General features: G+C 44.8%; 1 protein-coding gene across 1 annotated transcript in view; it reads left to right on the top strand.

Moving 5' to 3' along the window:
* Window positions 1–17713, top strand: part of PRMT2 (protein arginine methyltransferase 2) — a 453544-nt gene that overhangs the window by 83580 nt on the left and 352251 nt on the right. The window lies entirely within an intron of this gene.

The following is a 17713-nucleotide window of genomic DNA, read 5'->3' on the forward strand; positions in this document are numbered from 1 at the left end:
GGGGATGGGAGTGGGAGGGTGGGTCACAGCGCCTCGGGCATTAATGACTAACAGTTGGGAAGAGCAATGCTCATTAGCTTAATTGTTTCAAATTCTAATTTTCCAAATCGACAATGCCGTCCACCGGGTACGCAGGTGGTCTTCCGTGCTCTTGTGTGAAACTGCGGCTCTTGCTTCCTAACCTTCCCTTTACTTCTCGCGCCCAGAAATCTTCAGGTGACAGAGTGCTTTCACAAATAAAAGTCATGTTTATAGATGATCGGATGCTCGCACGAATTCTTAAATTTATAAAGCAAGTATCGAGACGTTCTTTTGGCGTGTTTAAGTTTACTTTGTTCTTTTTAAATAGACTTATGCTTAAATTCTCGCAAAATCGTCACGCAAACATATATACTTGACCGACTCCGAGGGACATTAATCAGTGTTTCCTTTTTATCACGACACGGGGGATGCATATCGGGCTTGCGAGCTCCATTATTTCAGCCTTCTCCAACCCGCTGCCCCAAAATTGTGACTTAGATTACCAATAGCCAGATCAGCACACTGTGCTTGTAGTCTCTGCAGGGCCATGTTCTATGTACCATAACATGTTCCAAACATGCAAACGAATGTTGGTTAAAACAAAAACAAACAAAACGAGTGGTGCGCGCGCCACAGCAAGCGATCCATTTCCAATTATCGCGCCCGTGTCTGGGCACGATAATTGAAAACCGATGTCGGCGTGCGGGTAACAGACACCAATAGGCCAAGGGCGGAGCAACGCGACCGCCTTTGGACTATAGCGTGCTGTCTTTCTAAAAAAGACGACCGCAAACACCAATACCGTGGACCAAAAGGAATCACACAAGCGTGTGCGATTCCAGGCTCCGTTTTGGAACCCTCCACAAAAGAGCTCTCGCTGCGCGAGCAGCGCTGCGCAGTGCATTGCTAGGCGCGAGACCTAAAAACGTGTTTGTCTGTTGACTATAGGAACTTTTGAAGCAAGCAACAGAAGATTACCATTTCCCATTTCTTTGAGGTTAAAGGTGGCTTATTTTGAGGTTTCTTCTAGTATATGTCCTTCTCTACATACAGGTCCCCTTATAGTGTCTGGTTGAAAAGTTGTTTTCATGTCTATTGATAGTGGCACACCTTTTCGTATCCATTAATCATCAGTTCTGACTAGTTTTCCTTGCTTTACATCTTTACTATCAGAGTATGGTTAATGTCAGTCCAGAATGAATGTGAGACAGATGTGTCAAACTCCAGTTCCTGGCAGCTGGGGTCGACTCTGTCAGATTCCTGAGCATTCAGTTGATGCAGCATCATTTTGACTTCCTGATTTCATTGGTGAATGGTGTATTGTCCATTCTCTTACTAGTCTTAAAAATGATGCAAGCTTTTACCGTATCGATGAGAAGAGCCTGTTCAATCACTCAAGTTATAAGGTTCTTCACCAGTAAAAAGACTGCCATCATGAGCACACCTACATTCAGCCATGAAGGGTCTTGTTTCAAGCCCAATTAGTTTTTTGGTCCAAGCCCGGAGCTTGGCACTCCTCTTGTTCAGGAACATGTCAGCTGCAAAGTAGTTCCAGGGTTGGTCCTCCAGTTTCCATAGAGGTGAAGTAGTCCTGGTGACCTCCTTAGGGGGTCAGATGCACCCGTTTGCACCATGTTTGATGATCCACTACTCCAGTGTGGTGCAGGAAGGAAGGTTGTTTTTCCACTTCCACCACTGGGCATAGAAAAGAAACAATTCCTAGGTTCTCTAAAGAGTTAGTGATGAAGGGTTATACTCCACAGCAGCCATCAAGGGCATCTCTGCTCCAGTTGACATCTCAAAAATGTCTGCAAGTGGTAGAAAAGCTCCTTTTTGTTGTAGTTGATCCGGTCCTGGTCTTGCAAAAAAGGAAAGGGCTACTACTTGCACTGTTTCTTTGACTAGAAAAAGGTAGCAGGGCTTCACCCATTTTTGGCATATACATAACCCAAAACAATTATGCATTCACCCTAAATTATCACAAATCCTGCTTGGTACCATTCCTTATTCCTTTATTATTTATTCGGCAAATGCTGCCATAAAAGTTCATGTAAATACAATTGACATAAAAAACCTCCTTAAAAAAACAGTAAAACCAATACAATAAAAAAAAGCTAAAAGCTATCATAAGGCCATTTTGAACAATGCTTAATCAATAGACATTGCTTGTCTTAGGATTTCATGAAACACACTACAGCCATATGGCGTATACTTCTGAATTCTAATGAAGAATTAGCACCTTGTAAGGAGGGCCATTGGGTTGAAAGGTGTAACTACAGCATTTGTCTAGGTCACATTGCTAGTAGCAACGGTAAGGAATGCAGTACAGTATTCAGGACCCTATACTGCCCTGTCTGATTCTCCATAATCCAATTAATAAGCGGGACAGAGCAAACAGAATCAAGGGTGATGTATTTGATCTGAGGATTGTGGCGACAGCCCTAAAATCCCCAATACCCATTCTCCGACAGAGCGGTAATATCCACTTCTTCCTGTGATTATGATTGCGCTGGCAAAAGAACAAAATGTGATTAATACATTCCATGATTTGAGGGCAGAAAGGCAGGATAGGTCTAGGTTAATATCATGTTGCCCACATTTAGCAGTAAAGGGGCGCAACAGTAGGGTCCCAAATCGAAATTTAATGTGCAAGGTTTTTGCCACTCAAAAGGATTAAATTCATAAGGACTTTTCAGGACACCACCCTGGCAAAAAACATCTTTCTTCCAAAAAAGGATAGTGCCCATCCAAAAAGACTGGGTTACATTTGTAATCAATGAGACGTTGATAGCCTTGTAGTTCCAGATGCTCTGTGACTGTTGTCTCATGCACAGGGATAGCATTCCATGCCACCCACCCCATTTGTTCCCTTGCAACCTTATTTAGCGGAATATTGTAAGTAGCTATTAGATGACCTGTAAAAATACATTCCAGTTTATTCATCCCTGGTTCTCACCTTGTGATAGCAGGCATATGCTCTCAGATTTTTATTGAGATGCCCTTTTCACAGCTTACTGTTACAACAAACTCCCCAGAGAATGGGTGTGGGCTGCTATGCAGTGAACTCTCCAATAATGCCTTTTGGCAAAAGTCATATTTGTAATACATAAATGTTTTGGAGATGAAAGCAATCTTAAGTAGCGATGAACACCTTCCTACCAAGGGCCATATCCACAGTGGGGATTGTTCATATAGAAATGCCAAAACCCTCTTCTGTGTCTGGTCGCAACTGGTGATCTGCTGTCAGCAGCTTTGATGGAAGGCTGTGACAATGTACTTTGCAGCACGGCATGGTTCCTGCTCCCGTTACAGATCTGGGTCTCTGCTCAGAGAACTTGCAAGTCTTTGTGACTGCCAGCACTCTGTACAAAAATAAATGCCTGAAATACTGTTACTGGACTCTAGCAAAGACCAACAATGCTCTCTCTCTCATGCTTGGCAAACTATACCATGTCTTTTTCGTGTTACAAGGCACAGTCGAGGCTGCAAGTGAACATCTGCAAGACCTGCTTCACAGTTGTTGTATCCTACCTGAAGACCTGAAGGCCCTTCAGCATGGCCGAAGAGGCTTCCAAGCAACATTTGACTGAATTCTTTTGTTCCATATACTCATATTACCCCCTGTCTCTTGAGAACTGGATCTGGTGCGGGACAGGGTGATCCACCCCATATGATATCAGCTTCTTTCAGTCAAGTCTTTTTGATAGACCTAATCCGCAAGGTGAATTGCATGAAGTTTGCTTATCAGAACTTTTACTGTTTTTTTTACTTTGGGAGAGGGTGGTTCTCATGTTTTATTATTCCTTCATCTCAAAATTACTGTTGGAGTGCCAGCTGAACAGAGATTGTTCTTCCAACACATTTCCTCATCCCTATACAGCCCCAGCTGTGTAAACCGCACAATCTAGAAATAAGCCGCACCTTGGGCTTCTATTTGGAACAAATCATGGCGCTGTTTTCTTTGTGCCATCTTTTCATTAACCTTTTAATTCATTGATGCAGGCCAAGCAGCTTCTAAGGTCACCTTTAATACACCAATATTGTCCTTTTTTCCAGGCTTTAGTTACCCTTAAAATAGGGCCCAGCCTGTGTCCAATGTCCATACAGGGCTGAATCAGGATTGGTGGCATTCTCTAGGCATGTACATTTCAGATTTATTCCAGATAGCTGGTGAACTGCCTCACACCACTGTTGTATATCCTCATGGTGTAAGTACATGTGACATTTAGTGCTGGGTCAAAAAATTGAAGGGTTTTCTTTTCAACGTTTTTGTCGGGCTTTAGATACGACTGGAATGACATACCTAGGTCAACCTGAAGTCCAAAATTACTGGGATACAGATTTCTCCTTAAGTGACATTTGGCCGCCATTGAGTCTTTGCCCACTTTTGTAGAAGACCCTTCCCCTTCTCACACACAAACTTCAAAGAAGAATATGGACAGGAATGGGCACATGGTGGGAGAGAAGGAGAGAACTACAATAATTGATGTTGATGAGAAAGACATGAGTTATTCCCCATCTGAAATGCTGAAAAGACCTGGTCCATTTTGGATTGCACAATGTGAACATGGCAGTGGTTTGCACACACTGGCGCTCACTGATGTGAACAAAGCTAATACATAATTCCACTGTAAAAGGGCATAGCAAGCAGTTGAAACTAAAAGTCATATTGGCGAGGCTATGGGATAGATACAAATATCTGCAACATTAGCTTCAAAATCTCCACAATCTGATGAATGATCTCGAGTGAATACTGCCACTCAAAGAGAAGGCCATTTTCAAGTAAACAACGTATCAGTGGCTCACCCTCAAGTTGATACTCCACCACAAAAAAGATTTATCCAAACCAAAAGCACATCCAACAAGATGGCCCTCGACCTGAGTCTTAGGATAAACTACTTGGTACAGAGTCAGAGAAATTGGCAAAACCAGACGTTGGAAGCGTCATCAAAATTGACCAAAAACTGCTTGGAATTACACATTGAGCCTGAAACAAAAAGAATATAGGGACACATCCAGTGCTGCCAGGTTTAGTCACCGGGCAACTCAACAGTCTTTATGTGGTCAGGCACAGAGCAGGGAAATTACTAGTGTGGCTTGACAAACATGAGAGAGCGAATCACTGGGTCCTGGAAATAGACTTGCAATGGTGAGCAAGTGAGAGGAAAAGAGGAGGTGACAAACACTTTTTCCACATATTATGCCCACTTGTATTCCCCGGCCGCTACGGCAAAAGACTCACACGAACTGTTGGCTGATATACGGCTCCGAAGCTTGTTGGGTACAGACCGGGCATTTCTGGAAGAAGAGATCACTGTGCTGGCAATCCCTGAGTTGAACTCAGGCAAAGCGCTAGGCCCTAATGGGATCGCCATTGAACTCTACAAGCTAATGGCTGTAAAGATAGCCCCCTATCTGCTTCGTATGTTCACAGAAAGTCATGACTTGTGATCTTTCCCCCAAGACCAGCGACTGGCCAACATAGTAATCATTCATAAAGAAGGAGAGCCATCTGAGGACTGCACCTCCTATAGGCCAATTTAATTGTTGAATGCTGAAGTTAATACAAGTTATTACAACACTTATTCACCCTGATCAATCTGGATTCATGCTGCGACAAAACACTGCTCGTAACCTCAGCTGACTTCATGGTGTCCTGGGCCAAATCGCAGATCTACAGCTTGTGCTTTCACTCGATACTAGATTGGCCTTTGACACGCTCGAGCGGCCTTACATGTTCGAGGTGTTGCATAGGATGGGCTTTGGTCTGCCGTATGTGAGCTGGCAAAGAATACTCTATACGGATGCCTTGGCCCAAGTGACAGTCAATGGGAATGTATCTCTTCCATTTTGACTCAGTCGTGGCACCCAACAGGGCTGTCCACTCTCGCCCTTAATATTCACTCTTATTTTGGAGCCCCGGGCGGCCTGGATCAGACAAGATCTCCTGTTCAGGGCTCCAATGGGCAGACGTTTGGGTGGATCCAATCTCCCTCTATGCAAATGACATCCTTCTTTATGTCCCCAACCCAACATTTATGCTCGATAGCATAATGCTTATCCTTTCCCAATTCAGAAACTACTCGGGATACACCATCAGCTGGAGAAAGTCCTTAAGATGCATCCTCCATGGAGATGTGCCACGTCTACCCCGTGACTGTGAGGCCAGGGTGGTCCGAGATGGATTCCGATACCTCGTAATATACGTGACCGCTGATTCCAACCTGTTTCACACCTACAACTTTTTCCCGCCACTTGCACGCCTCAGACATGATGTTCAGCACTGGAGGGTGCTGCCCCTGTCCCCGATTGGCAGGACAGCTCTTTTCAAAATGATGACACTACCCCCACTTCCTTTATGTATTGCAAAACATCACTTAGCAGTTCTGACCTCGTACTCCAAGAAAACCGAGAGCGAAGTGCGCACACTGCTTTGGAATGGAGCCCCTCCATAGATTGCCATCCCAAAACTAACAAGAGGTTTTTATGATGGAGGCATTGCCCTCCCGGATATAAACAAGCATTTGCAATGCAATAGGTCTTGCATTTGCAAGAGTTTAAACTATTAACATTGTTAATGACCATGCCTTTTATTTATCTGTTTTGATGATTAACACATGAATAAAAGGCATCATCATTTACAATGTCAATAGCTCAAACGCTCGCAAATGTGGGACCTATATCATTTTAAAAAAGCGTCCGCCACTGTCCCGGGCTACTTGGAAAGTGAAAGCGTGCTTGGTGCGCTGAATGTTGCAGGAAAGCATGTCATGCCTGCAATAGGAGAAACTCATTAAATAAAATAGTGCTTACAGACTAAAAAAGACATACAGTTTCTGAAGAAAAAGGCAATTAACACTACTGGGAGCACTTTATAGACAATTTAACTTCCTTATTAAAAATTTGTTACGTGGACTACTGTGTTTTAGTTGAGTATGGAGGGATAATCTGCAACCTGATTGGAGGTTGGAGTGGGTCGTGGGCGGGGGGTGGGCGACTGTTTGTGTGTTTGATGCCAGTATGAGTACGGGATGTTGGTTGTCGTATGTAACTTTTTCTGCGACTTTTACACACCTCAAATGCCTACTCCAAATTGAGAGACACGTTGAGGACACGCACACGCTGCAACATTGAACATGCTTACGTGGAACATTAGAGGGTTAAATGATGGTAGAAAGTCCAGACTTGTGCATAATTATCTAGCCAGGCATAACATTGACATATGTTTATTGCAGGAGACGCATTTATATATTATACCATCACAGAGGTTACGACATCATAGATACGGTCACATGTACTCATCCATCTATTCCAATTATGCCCGGGGGGTAGCTGTGCTGGTCAAACGAGGGGTAGATTGGCACTAGGGGGCAGTGCATAAAGATCCCGAGGGGAGGTTTGTCATCATATGTGGGGTGTTGGGAGGAGTCTCCTTGGTGGTTGCGGCAGTATATGGCCCAAATGTTGATTCCCCTGAGTTCTTCCTAGACATTTGGTCTAGAATTAAGATGTCAGGATATGACACCATACTGTGGGGCGGGGATTTTAATGCAATATTAGATGACACAATGGACAGGAAAGGAGTGGCTAGATCCTTGCACCCGGCCGCAAATGCTGCTCTACAATCCATAGTTGCTGAAGGAAATCTAGTAGCTATATGGCGTAGCAGACATCCCCTGGTGAGGGAGGGTACATATATATCTGATCACCACAATGCGTGGTCCCGCCTTGACTTTTGGTTGGTCTCTAGAGACATTGCTGCCTGGACCACAGACATTTCGCACTTACCGCGCACACTGTCAGACCACGCCCCATGTTTGCTGCGGTTGTCACTTCCAGGGTCCGTCCCCAGGGCATTTAGCTGGCGCCTCCCACCGTATGCCTTACTTGACGAGGCCTTTAAGGAAGAAATAAGAGTGGATATTACGGAATATTTTACCAACAACATGGGATCGGTGACCACTGAAGCATCACTTTGGGAGGCATTCAAATTGGTGATAAGGGGCCAGTGTATTGCGAGCCAGGCGGGGGTGCTGAAGGCAATTCGGGGAACGCTCTCCTCTCTGGAGACCCAGATAAAGAAACTCAAAGATGCATTCTACTCCACAAATGAACCCCTCATTGCACAAAAGTTGAAGGCTTTACTTCTAGATTATGCCGAGGAGGCTTAACGCGAAACGAAATTTCTAGGTAAATATGCCGAGGCGCGTAGGTAAGGGGAGGGAGACCGACCGGGACGCACTTTAGCTGGCATGATTAGACCATCCAGGGCAGCAACCTTTGTTCATGAGATACGAACTCTGCATGGTGACATGGTCAGAGGCCAGGAGAAAGTCTCCAAAGAATTTTCCACGTTTTACTCCCATTTATATACCACTACTCAGGGTACTTGTACAGAAGAGTTGCAGTCCTTTTTGGATTCACTGGCGCTGGTCTGTTTTAATAATAACCATAGAGAATACATGGACCTCCCGTTTACAGTGGAGGATGTGGCTCAGGTTATTAAAAGTCTACCATTAGGAAAAGCACCTGGGCCTGATGGCCTGACCACGTCATTCTATGAAACGTATGCAGAGGAATTGGCACCGAGATTATTAACTGTGTATGAGGAAGCGCTAGAGGAGGGAGTACTGCCTCAATCCATGAGGGAGGCGACATTTCTCACGCTTTTAAAACCTGTGAAATCTGAGGAGGAGCTGGACTCGTACAAACCACTTTCCATGATCAACATGGATGTAAAGATTCTAGCGAAATTGATTGCTAATAGGTTACAGCCCATGCTGCCAATAATAGCGCTTCCGGATCAATCGGGATTCATTCCGGGGAGATCAACGGCCCATAATTTACGGACAATGTTCCTGGAGCTGCACTATCTGCACCCAGACGTGAAAGCCGCAGTGGTGTTTTTGGACGCCACTAAGGCATTTGATAGGCTTGAATGGCCGTACCTTTTTTCCATTCTTGGGCGCATGGGATTCAGCCCGTTATTCATAAATCGTATCAAGCTGTTATATACTTCACCCGGAGCATGTGTCCAGGTTAATGGCATGCTCTCTGACCCCTTCCCGATCTCGCGAGGCACCAGGCAGGGGTGCCCATTGTCACCTTTGCTATTTGCGATTGCAATGGAGCCTCTGGCCGCGAGCATAAGACAACATCATACGGCGGGGGGGTATTGGTTTTAGTACTCGTAGTCTACTTATTTCCCTATATGCAGACGACATCACTTTCTATATTGTAAACCCCAAAGAGGATCTAGATCCTTTGTTGAGGGAGTTTATCCGCTTTGGTGGGCTCTCTGGTGTGTTTATAAACTGGGCTAAATCAGTAATCTTCCCGCTCACAGATGGAACCCCCCCCCCTCCCCCGGTGATGTCAGAATTCCCTTTGCGATGGGAAGCTGACGAGGTTAAATATTTAGGGGTCTGGATTAGCCGAGACACACAGGAGGTGTGGAGGCTGAATTATGGCAGAACTATGGTGTGGCTAGAGGAGAAGGTGAAGGTGTGGGCCAACTTGCCTCTGTCGCTGGCCGGCTAGATAGCACTGGCTAAAATGGTTATTTTGCCAAAATTATTGTACTTGTTCGTCAATATTCCGATCCCACTCACTCTACACTTTTTCAACACCCTTAAGTCACATCTGATCACGTGGGCGGGGGCCAAGTCAGAGCTTCCTGGGATCTATTGACTCTCCTGCTACGACAGGGTGGTCTAGGAGCTCCCGATATGCAGCTATATGCGCTGTGCGCCCAAGCACAATTTTTACATTATTGGACACACCCGACCCCTTTCCAGCCGCATGTGGCGGTCGAGACAGATGTGATGGCCCCAGTCCCACTCAAGGTTGCACTATACCAAAAGGCGCGCCACCCTCGAAGAGACATAGACTCTGCTGGAACTCTGTGCTGGTCATGGGAGGAATTGCGCAAAAGAGCCGGGATCCCATTGCTATATGCTCCTTCCATTCCGCTGCCGCAAAATCCAATGCTGCCTTGCATACAAGATAGTATGAGTAAAACTTTGGCCCACAAAATGAACCTCCAGACCTTTGCGGCCCTGTACCCCGGAGATGAGTTTAGGCCCCCCCCCCCCCCCCCCCCCCCTGGAGCACCTGAAGGGCAAGCAGTACCGTTTACCGAGATTTTTCTATATCATAAGATACGCACGGCATGCCGAGCCCTTTGGGAGGAATTCCCGAGAGCACCGCCATCCCTGCCTGCACTGGACAACTTGCTAAAGTCTCCGTCTCCCCGTAAACTCATTACGCGATTATATACCCACATGCAGAACACTGCCCCGGTAGTAACACCAAATTCATTCCGACACTGGAATGATGACCTTGAAGCTCCACTAACTGAAGTCCAGTGGGACTATTGCTGTGGACAACTCACAGAACTCTCCCCGAATTACAAGTTGAGGTTGATACACTTTAAATATCTGCACAGATATTATAGAACCCCAGTGAGCCTCCACCGCATGGGTAGTGGAGACAATGACAACTGCTGTCGATGTGGTTACACCCCGGCTACATTCTTACACATTGCATGGACCTGTCCCAAGATAGCCGAGTTCTGGCTTCTGGTTTTCGAGTCAGTGAACAACATTATAGGAGTATCACTGACCCCAACTCCTGTTCTTTGTCTACTGGGGTACGTTAAAGACACGCCGCCCAAGCTGCGTAAGCTACACGCCCTTCTCCTACTATTTGCAAAGAGACAGGTTGCACTCCATTGGGGCAGAAGGCGGGTACCCTCCATTAAAGAGTGAGTTAGAGACGTTACATATGGGCACACACAGTTGAGTACATTTTGGGAACTAATGCCTCCCTCTTCCAGACCCCGTAATATATGGGAGCCGTTTTTAACCTGGCTCCACGGTTCACAGCCATCGACTGAAGTGACAGACATGGCGGACCCACAGACTGCACCTAGGGCATGATGTACTAACACCCCACACTTACCCAATGAACCTGCTCACCTGCAATACCCTATACGATCTGTGGTTACCCAAAAAAAGGGGGGAAACGGGGGAAAAATAAAGTAGGATGCACACATTTCATTTATGCCTTCTCAGGGGGGGAGAAGTGTGCAGCACTGTTATTCTCGTATTATGCCCTGCAAAGTCATGTGACTAAATGTATGATTAATATATGTTTATCCCTCTGTTCGTGGGGGGCAGATATGGTGTGAACTATCATAGGAAAAATGTACTGTTATGATTTTGCTTGAATGGATCCTATATTGGTTCCTATCGAACTGGCCTGTTGTAATGTACTGTTACTATTTGTTTGAAAACTGTCAATAAAGTTTTGTTTTTTTAAATTAGAACGTGCATCCCTGATTACTTTAGCACCCAATATGCAAACTGACTATTCTGAATCATTTATACCCCCAGATCTAGTCAGTGTAATAATAAACATTTAATATAAATAATTGAGTAAATATGTTCTCTAAATAATTACTTAGGAGACGTAGTAAAACGGGGAGCTGCCAATAACGTCCACCATTGAAGATTCACCGCTCAGTTGTTTTGAAACTGTTAGTTGCCCTTTCCCCACCTACGCTACAGTTTCATGGGACTGCAAGATGCCAAAGATTGTTGTTTATCCATAAGGAGGTTTCCTAGACAGATATCCTTTATTCCGAGGAAAACAGGAAGTGCTCTGGGGCTCCGGAAAATCTTAACAAACCCTGGCTTTCAACCTCGAGTCTCCAAGAAGAGGGGTGAGCAGATGGTTTTTCGAAGGAGATGCCATCGAAAACTACGGAGGCAAACTAAGTATTTGAGGGTGAAAATGTGTCCTTGTGTAACGTAACTGGTGGCCCTGGGGTGCGGTTTGTGCTATAGAAAACTACAAAAACAAAAAAACGCCTGACCTACAATAGACAGGTGGGAGGAGGGAAGAGAGGCCATCACACGCTGTACTGTGTGATGGATGACCCAAATGCTCTCTGAGTGAAATCGTCGGAAAGAGAGATAAACACAGAAAGAAGGAACTTTTACAGAAATGCACCAATAATAAGCCAGCATTTATGAATGCCACAGATAGTAACCAATGGCAATCAGTGGGTTTGCCAAGCCACACAGAAGACATAACAGGTCGATCGAAGCTCGACCTAAAAATAAGCACTCCAGGCCCTAGACATGGTTACAAACCACAACATAAATTACACATGTAGAGTAGTTATTTAATAAGTCACAAATTGCTTTATAACTAACAAGGTAGAAGTAAAGCTCTACATAAATACAACACAATTCTGATTTACAATGTCATAAGTTAAAAACAGACTAGAAACAAATACTAAGGCACAATGCCACAGGAAAAGGCAACAGAAAACACTTACTCTACTTCTAATGTGCTCATCATTTGATGATGCACATACGCAGAACAATCCAATTCACACTTTCTACACATATAGGTTTGGTACAGCTTAATGACCTAAGGGCATTCTAGATACTCGTACTGTGAGAGCAGAATCTACCCACAGGTGTCAGGAACTTGCTTAACAGCATAAGCCACTAATATGCTGGCAGCAGTTATTACTAGTAGGCTTGAAGAGGCATCTGGCAGTGGAATATTGTCTCTAGCAGATGAGAGAGATGCAGAATTGTCCATGCTAGGGTTCAAACTCTAAATTGTTCACCAACAAGCTGTGCCCATGTTACTTCATACTTCTAAAGATTCCCGTGATGACTTGTTATCCTGGGAAAATGTATGTCTTCTCACACAAATGCAAAGATGGATCAGAAACTATTTTACAGCATAGTGACATCCCTTTCAGTATGAAACAGGATTCCACATTGGACTTAATTTGTTAAAGTATTCCTAGATTAAGATACAGTCATAGCTGCCAAGGTTTCAGATTGCCATATGTGACATTTTCATACATTTTGTGCAATTATGAGTGACATTTCAACGACTGAGTGACACTTTCTGTTAGCAAAATCAAGCAATGAAGATGAATGAAACATATAAATACCAGAAAATGCACCCATTTGAGCAACAAGAAATTCCAAGAAGATATTAAAACTGCTAAAAAGCACCAGAAATGGTCTCTCTGTCCACTTGGGGCCCGGCCCAACTGGAAGGAGTGTGAGGGCCCAACATAAATAAGTTATACATGGAAACATCTCAGCTGCCTAAGTATCCTACAGTCTCAGCTGACTGCACCGCGCACAGGCTGTCGAGCACCATTTTGTATTATCACTGGCTGAGGCCAGTGCAGTAAACTCCCATACAACATAACCAACAGCTTATGACTGTCAGAAACCTGTTTTAAATTACCCCGGCAGCGGATTTGAGAAATAAACCACAAACGTAAAAGAGGGCACAGAAACACACACTTGGTCACAGCCCGTGCCGTGCAAGGCAGCCAGTTGAGTGTTAGCTATTCTCATTCTTTAGCACTTAAGTCACAGGGACAGTGACATTGCATACCATACTGTCCTGTTTTGAACATGCAGTAGATTACAGGCTCTTCATAAAGACATCACATGCCATTCACTGCAGACTATGCATGCATACATTTGTAATAGGTGGCGGGAGAGGGATGAGAAGGAAGAAGACAAACAGGAGGGGAGAGAGGGAGGGTGGCAATGGGAGTAGGGAGAGGGGTGAGAGGGGAGGAGGAAGACAGAAGGAGGAGAGAGGCGAGAGAGGGAAAGATAGAAAAAAGAAGGGGCGTAGGGGAGATTGGAGGGAAGAGGGGGACAAAAACAGAAATGGAAGGGGAAAAGAGAGGGAGTAACAAAGGGAGGGTATGACAGGTGAGTAGGATAGAGGCAAATGGAGGATTTGTGATAGGGTGGAAGAAAAGGAGGAGGAAGAGGCTTTGAGAAAGACGAACAAACTAAGAAAAATGATCTTAGCATCAAACACGATGAAGTGAAACTGATTATCACCTTATGCAGAAAGGAAATACCTTGCTCAAATACCACACGAACCGTGAGAGGAGGCTACCCTCTGGCTAGCTCAACAGGCCTCAACTCAGTTGCACACACGTTGTTCATTTGTAAGTAATGTCTTCTTGGTTATAGATAAGGTAACAAAAATGCTTATTACACTTTTTTAATTTATAACTTTTCAGCATGCCTCTCAGCAGCCACGCTGCTCTACAACATAGCTTAAAGACATTGCCAAAGCCAATCTCTCTGGCTAAACACTTACAAGGTCCCAAAGGCGAGACCTATTGGCTATGCCAATGCTTGTTTTTCTAACAAAGGCTCCAACATCATTTGGAGAACTAAATTCTGTCACTCTGAGATGCAGAGCAGCCATGCACAAAATTATAGACAGTTTGTTTGCTTCATAGATGTTTGGGCCTTTCGTACAAAGTTGAAAGCTTCAAATTTCAATAGTAATTTTCCTCACTGCCTTCCCTGTTTTATCTTGGGGAAACATTAACAAGGTGGTGAGCGCCATATTGGTGCAGGATATACAAGCTCTTTGGCCTTATTTCGAGTTCAGCGGACAGAGCGTTACGTCAAACGTGGCCAATGTCCCATATGAAGTTATGTTATGTGTGTCTGTAAAGCACTCTATTATCTGTGAGGGGATCCTGCCGCTGTGCAGGTTTTGACCTTATTACTCTATTATTATGGCGAACGTTTCTAACAGACCACCCCTTCTACCAACCCACAAAAAAGGCGGTATTATCACTAATAAAAACAACTAATGAAAAGAGCTCTATGTGAGGGTCTTTTCAAAGCCTTCAGTAAACGCTTCCATTTTTTAGCTCCTCGAGGTCTAGACCAGACACTAGCTAAGCACCGAAGCCGGCGACGCAAGAAGCCGAAAGTAAACTCTTTAACCCGGAGCAGCGGCTCACATAAACAATCCCAGCAACTAACAGAAACATCACTTATCTCAACAAAAGACAGGATTGGAATAGAGGCATGAAACGACCCCCCCCTCACCTCCCTCGGTTTCTTACCAGGTTTTCTCCGCTCCTGTCCGGGTGCTTTGCCGGTCACAGGTGCACCTGGCTGGCGGTTGCTAGGTTACTACATGGCCTGCGCAACTCAAATGTATGTCATAATGGCGGCAGTGACGCCTTACAGCTCATAACGACACGGGCCACCAAACAATCGCCAGGGACGGTGGCCTGTTAGGAAATATGAAACCGGAGCATTTTGAAGCAAAGTCATCCTCATTGCTTTAAATGTCTGAGTAGGGACTCGAGATTAATTAAATCAATTTACCATCGACAGAGGCTAACGGAGACGCATGTAAAGCTGTTTGCTACGGGGCAAAATCACTAACGTTACTGCAACCAAAGAAGCAATCCAAGGAAGGCATGGATTTTATGGCAACGATTACACATGTGGAGAGAAAAGGCAATGAAATGAGCTACATGCAGACAAGCCCAGGAGTGATATGTGCATACGCGCACAGTCTGCTCTTTTTGGAAGCACATACTCGTGCTTGTGGCGTGCCCCTGCTCGCTCCCGCAAGGTGGATGCTGCCACCAGCACGAGTATGTGCTTCAAAAAAGAGCAGAGCGACGGCTAAAGGTCCTCCTATGCAGCGCATGCACGCTGCGTAGGCGAGACCTAAAAAATACTACTGGGCCAGGCAGTTAATTACCAGGTACATTTCTAGATCATCGAACCGGCATACTGTATGGACAGATTTATAATGCACCCAGGGGGCTATCTTAGGGCCATATATGCGGGAATGTGCCACAGGACTTTTAAAGGCCTGACTGCAGTGATGCTGAACATTTGGCATACGACTCTTTGGATGCTTGGATGGAGAGATAAAGTAAATCAAGTCACCCTTCTGTGGAATACAGCCAGTTTAGGTATTCTGGGGACATAGCCTGGCTTCGATAAATGGAATCTCATTGACTTGTCGAGGGATGGGGATCTCTGGACTCATGGGGGCGTTACCCCTTTGACAGGCTAACAAAGCAAATATAAGCTAGCACCAACTGAAACTTACCACTTCCTACTGATACGACATGCTTTACAGAAGGTGCTGCCAGCAGGTATGGCACTTCCCAAGGCTTCCCCACTAAAAGACCGGCTACATGATGTCCACATGCCCTTTAAGGCAGTTTTTGCTTACTTATAAAAAAAATAACAATTTGCCTGAAACCCTGCTACACTTAAGGACACAATGGGAGCGGGATGTTTAGAGTCTTGAAGACGATAATGGCCAGAGGCCTTGACATTCTCCAGAGAGGTGGCCATAAGAAGCAGATTCCGTTTAGTACAACTTGAAGTATTACCCCTGCACTACCCTAGTAAAGTGGGCAGAGCCATAGACTGACGCTGTTGTAGGCACTGTGGGTAGGTAGGCACATTTTCTCGTATCATATGGGGTCGCCCCATACTGCAAACGTATTGGACTGATGTGGTCGAGTGTGTAAATGATATTTGTGGTTGTAACTTGGAGCCTACTGCCAAGTGGTGCCTCATTAATATCTGGGATACGTCGGATCTAACCTGCATAGAAGAAATCTGGATCACATGAGGACTGATGGTCAAACGCAACATTGCACGTCTATGGGGAGGAGAGCAGTCGCCACAATTAAGAGACTGGAAAAACTATATGGACTGGTGCATGATTGCAGAAAAAATGGTGTATGAAGGGAGGGGGTGCCCCCAGAAAGGGTGAAAATATGGGAAAAGTGGAACGAACACAGAGGCAACAACATGTATTTCTGTGACAAGTGCAGATTCTCTGCTAATCAACCTGTTTCAACGGCCAATGCTAGATGGGCGGGGAGGGAGCAGGGGAAAACTCTTAGATAATAGTGAAATAATGGATCATTCTCCCTATTGGACTGAGTCATTGCATTGCAGTGTACTGTTTATTTCATTTTTCTTTTACTTTGTTGTTTTTATTTTCATGCTTATGACAATAAACAGAACTGTTAAAATAAAACGCTCAGAATTCAATTGCTCTAATGTCTATTCTGTGACTAGAAAGTAGATTCTGCTTAAACGAAAGGTATGTTTCAAAAGACTATCCTAGAGACCTTTGGGCATTTTTACACCAAAGCAGATGTAGGCTGCTGAGGAGGTACTTGCCACACCACCGACTCACTCTACACCGTATGATAAGGGAGAGGGAGAGGAGACACACAGCCCCCACATTAGTCCGTTCACAACCTATTGTCCAGTTGTCGGATCGACCTGACCTGATGAGGAGGAAGGCTGCATCCATTACCAGATAAAGTCCTTTTAAGAATGGAGCTAGAACTCTGAATCTTTAGGGCATGATTCCCTTTTACAGAATGCACAACCTGTTGCGTTCGTCTGCAGTCTATTACAGCCTGCGCCTAAATGAAATACATACCAAATAGACTTGTCGTTTCCTGAGGATACTGGCCCTTGAAATTTTAAGGCTGCAATATAGTCGCCTGTTATTATATTCGCAACACAGTAGGCTGTGAAGATTCACGTTAGATACTGGGTGCGGCAGGTAGTGTTAAAGACATTTCAAATCTCGTTTTTATCGCCACACCAATTCTCACTTCGAAGTGAAAATAATATGCTAACTGTGTACATCACGCGAATCTATGAAAGAAGACGCTGCAAAGGGAAAATGTGTAGCTATCAGACTGCAGCTTGTTTCTGTTTTAGATACATATTCGGTCCTATCACCTGCCAGAGAAGTAGATGGCAACCATTTGAAACGCATTAGATAAATCTTTCCAGAGGAAACTTATTTTAGCTAGAGC

Source organism: Triturus cristatus, chromosome 3_1, assembly GCF_964204655.1.
Source record: "Triturus cristatus chromosome 3_1, aTriCri1.1, whole genome shotgun sequence".
Lineage (NCBI taxonomy): Eukaryota > Metazoa > Chordata > Amphibia > Caudata > Salamandridae > Triturus > Triturus cristatus.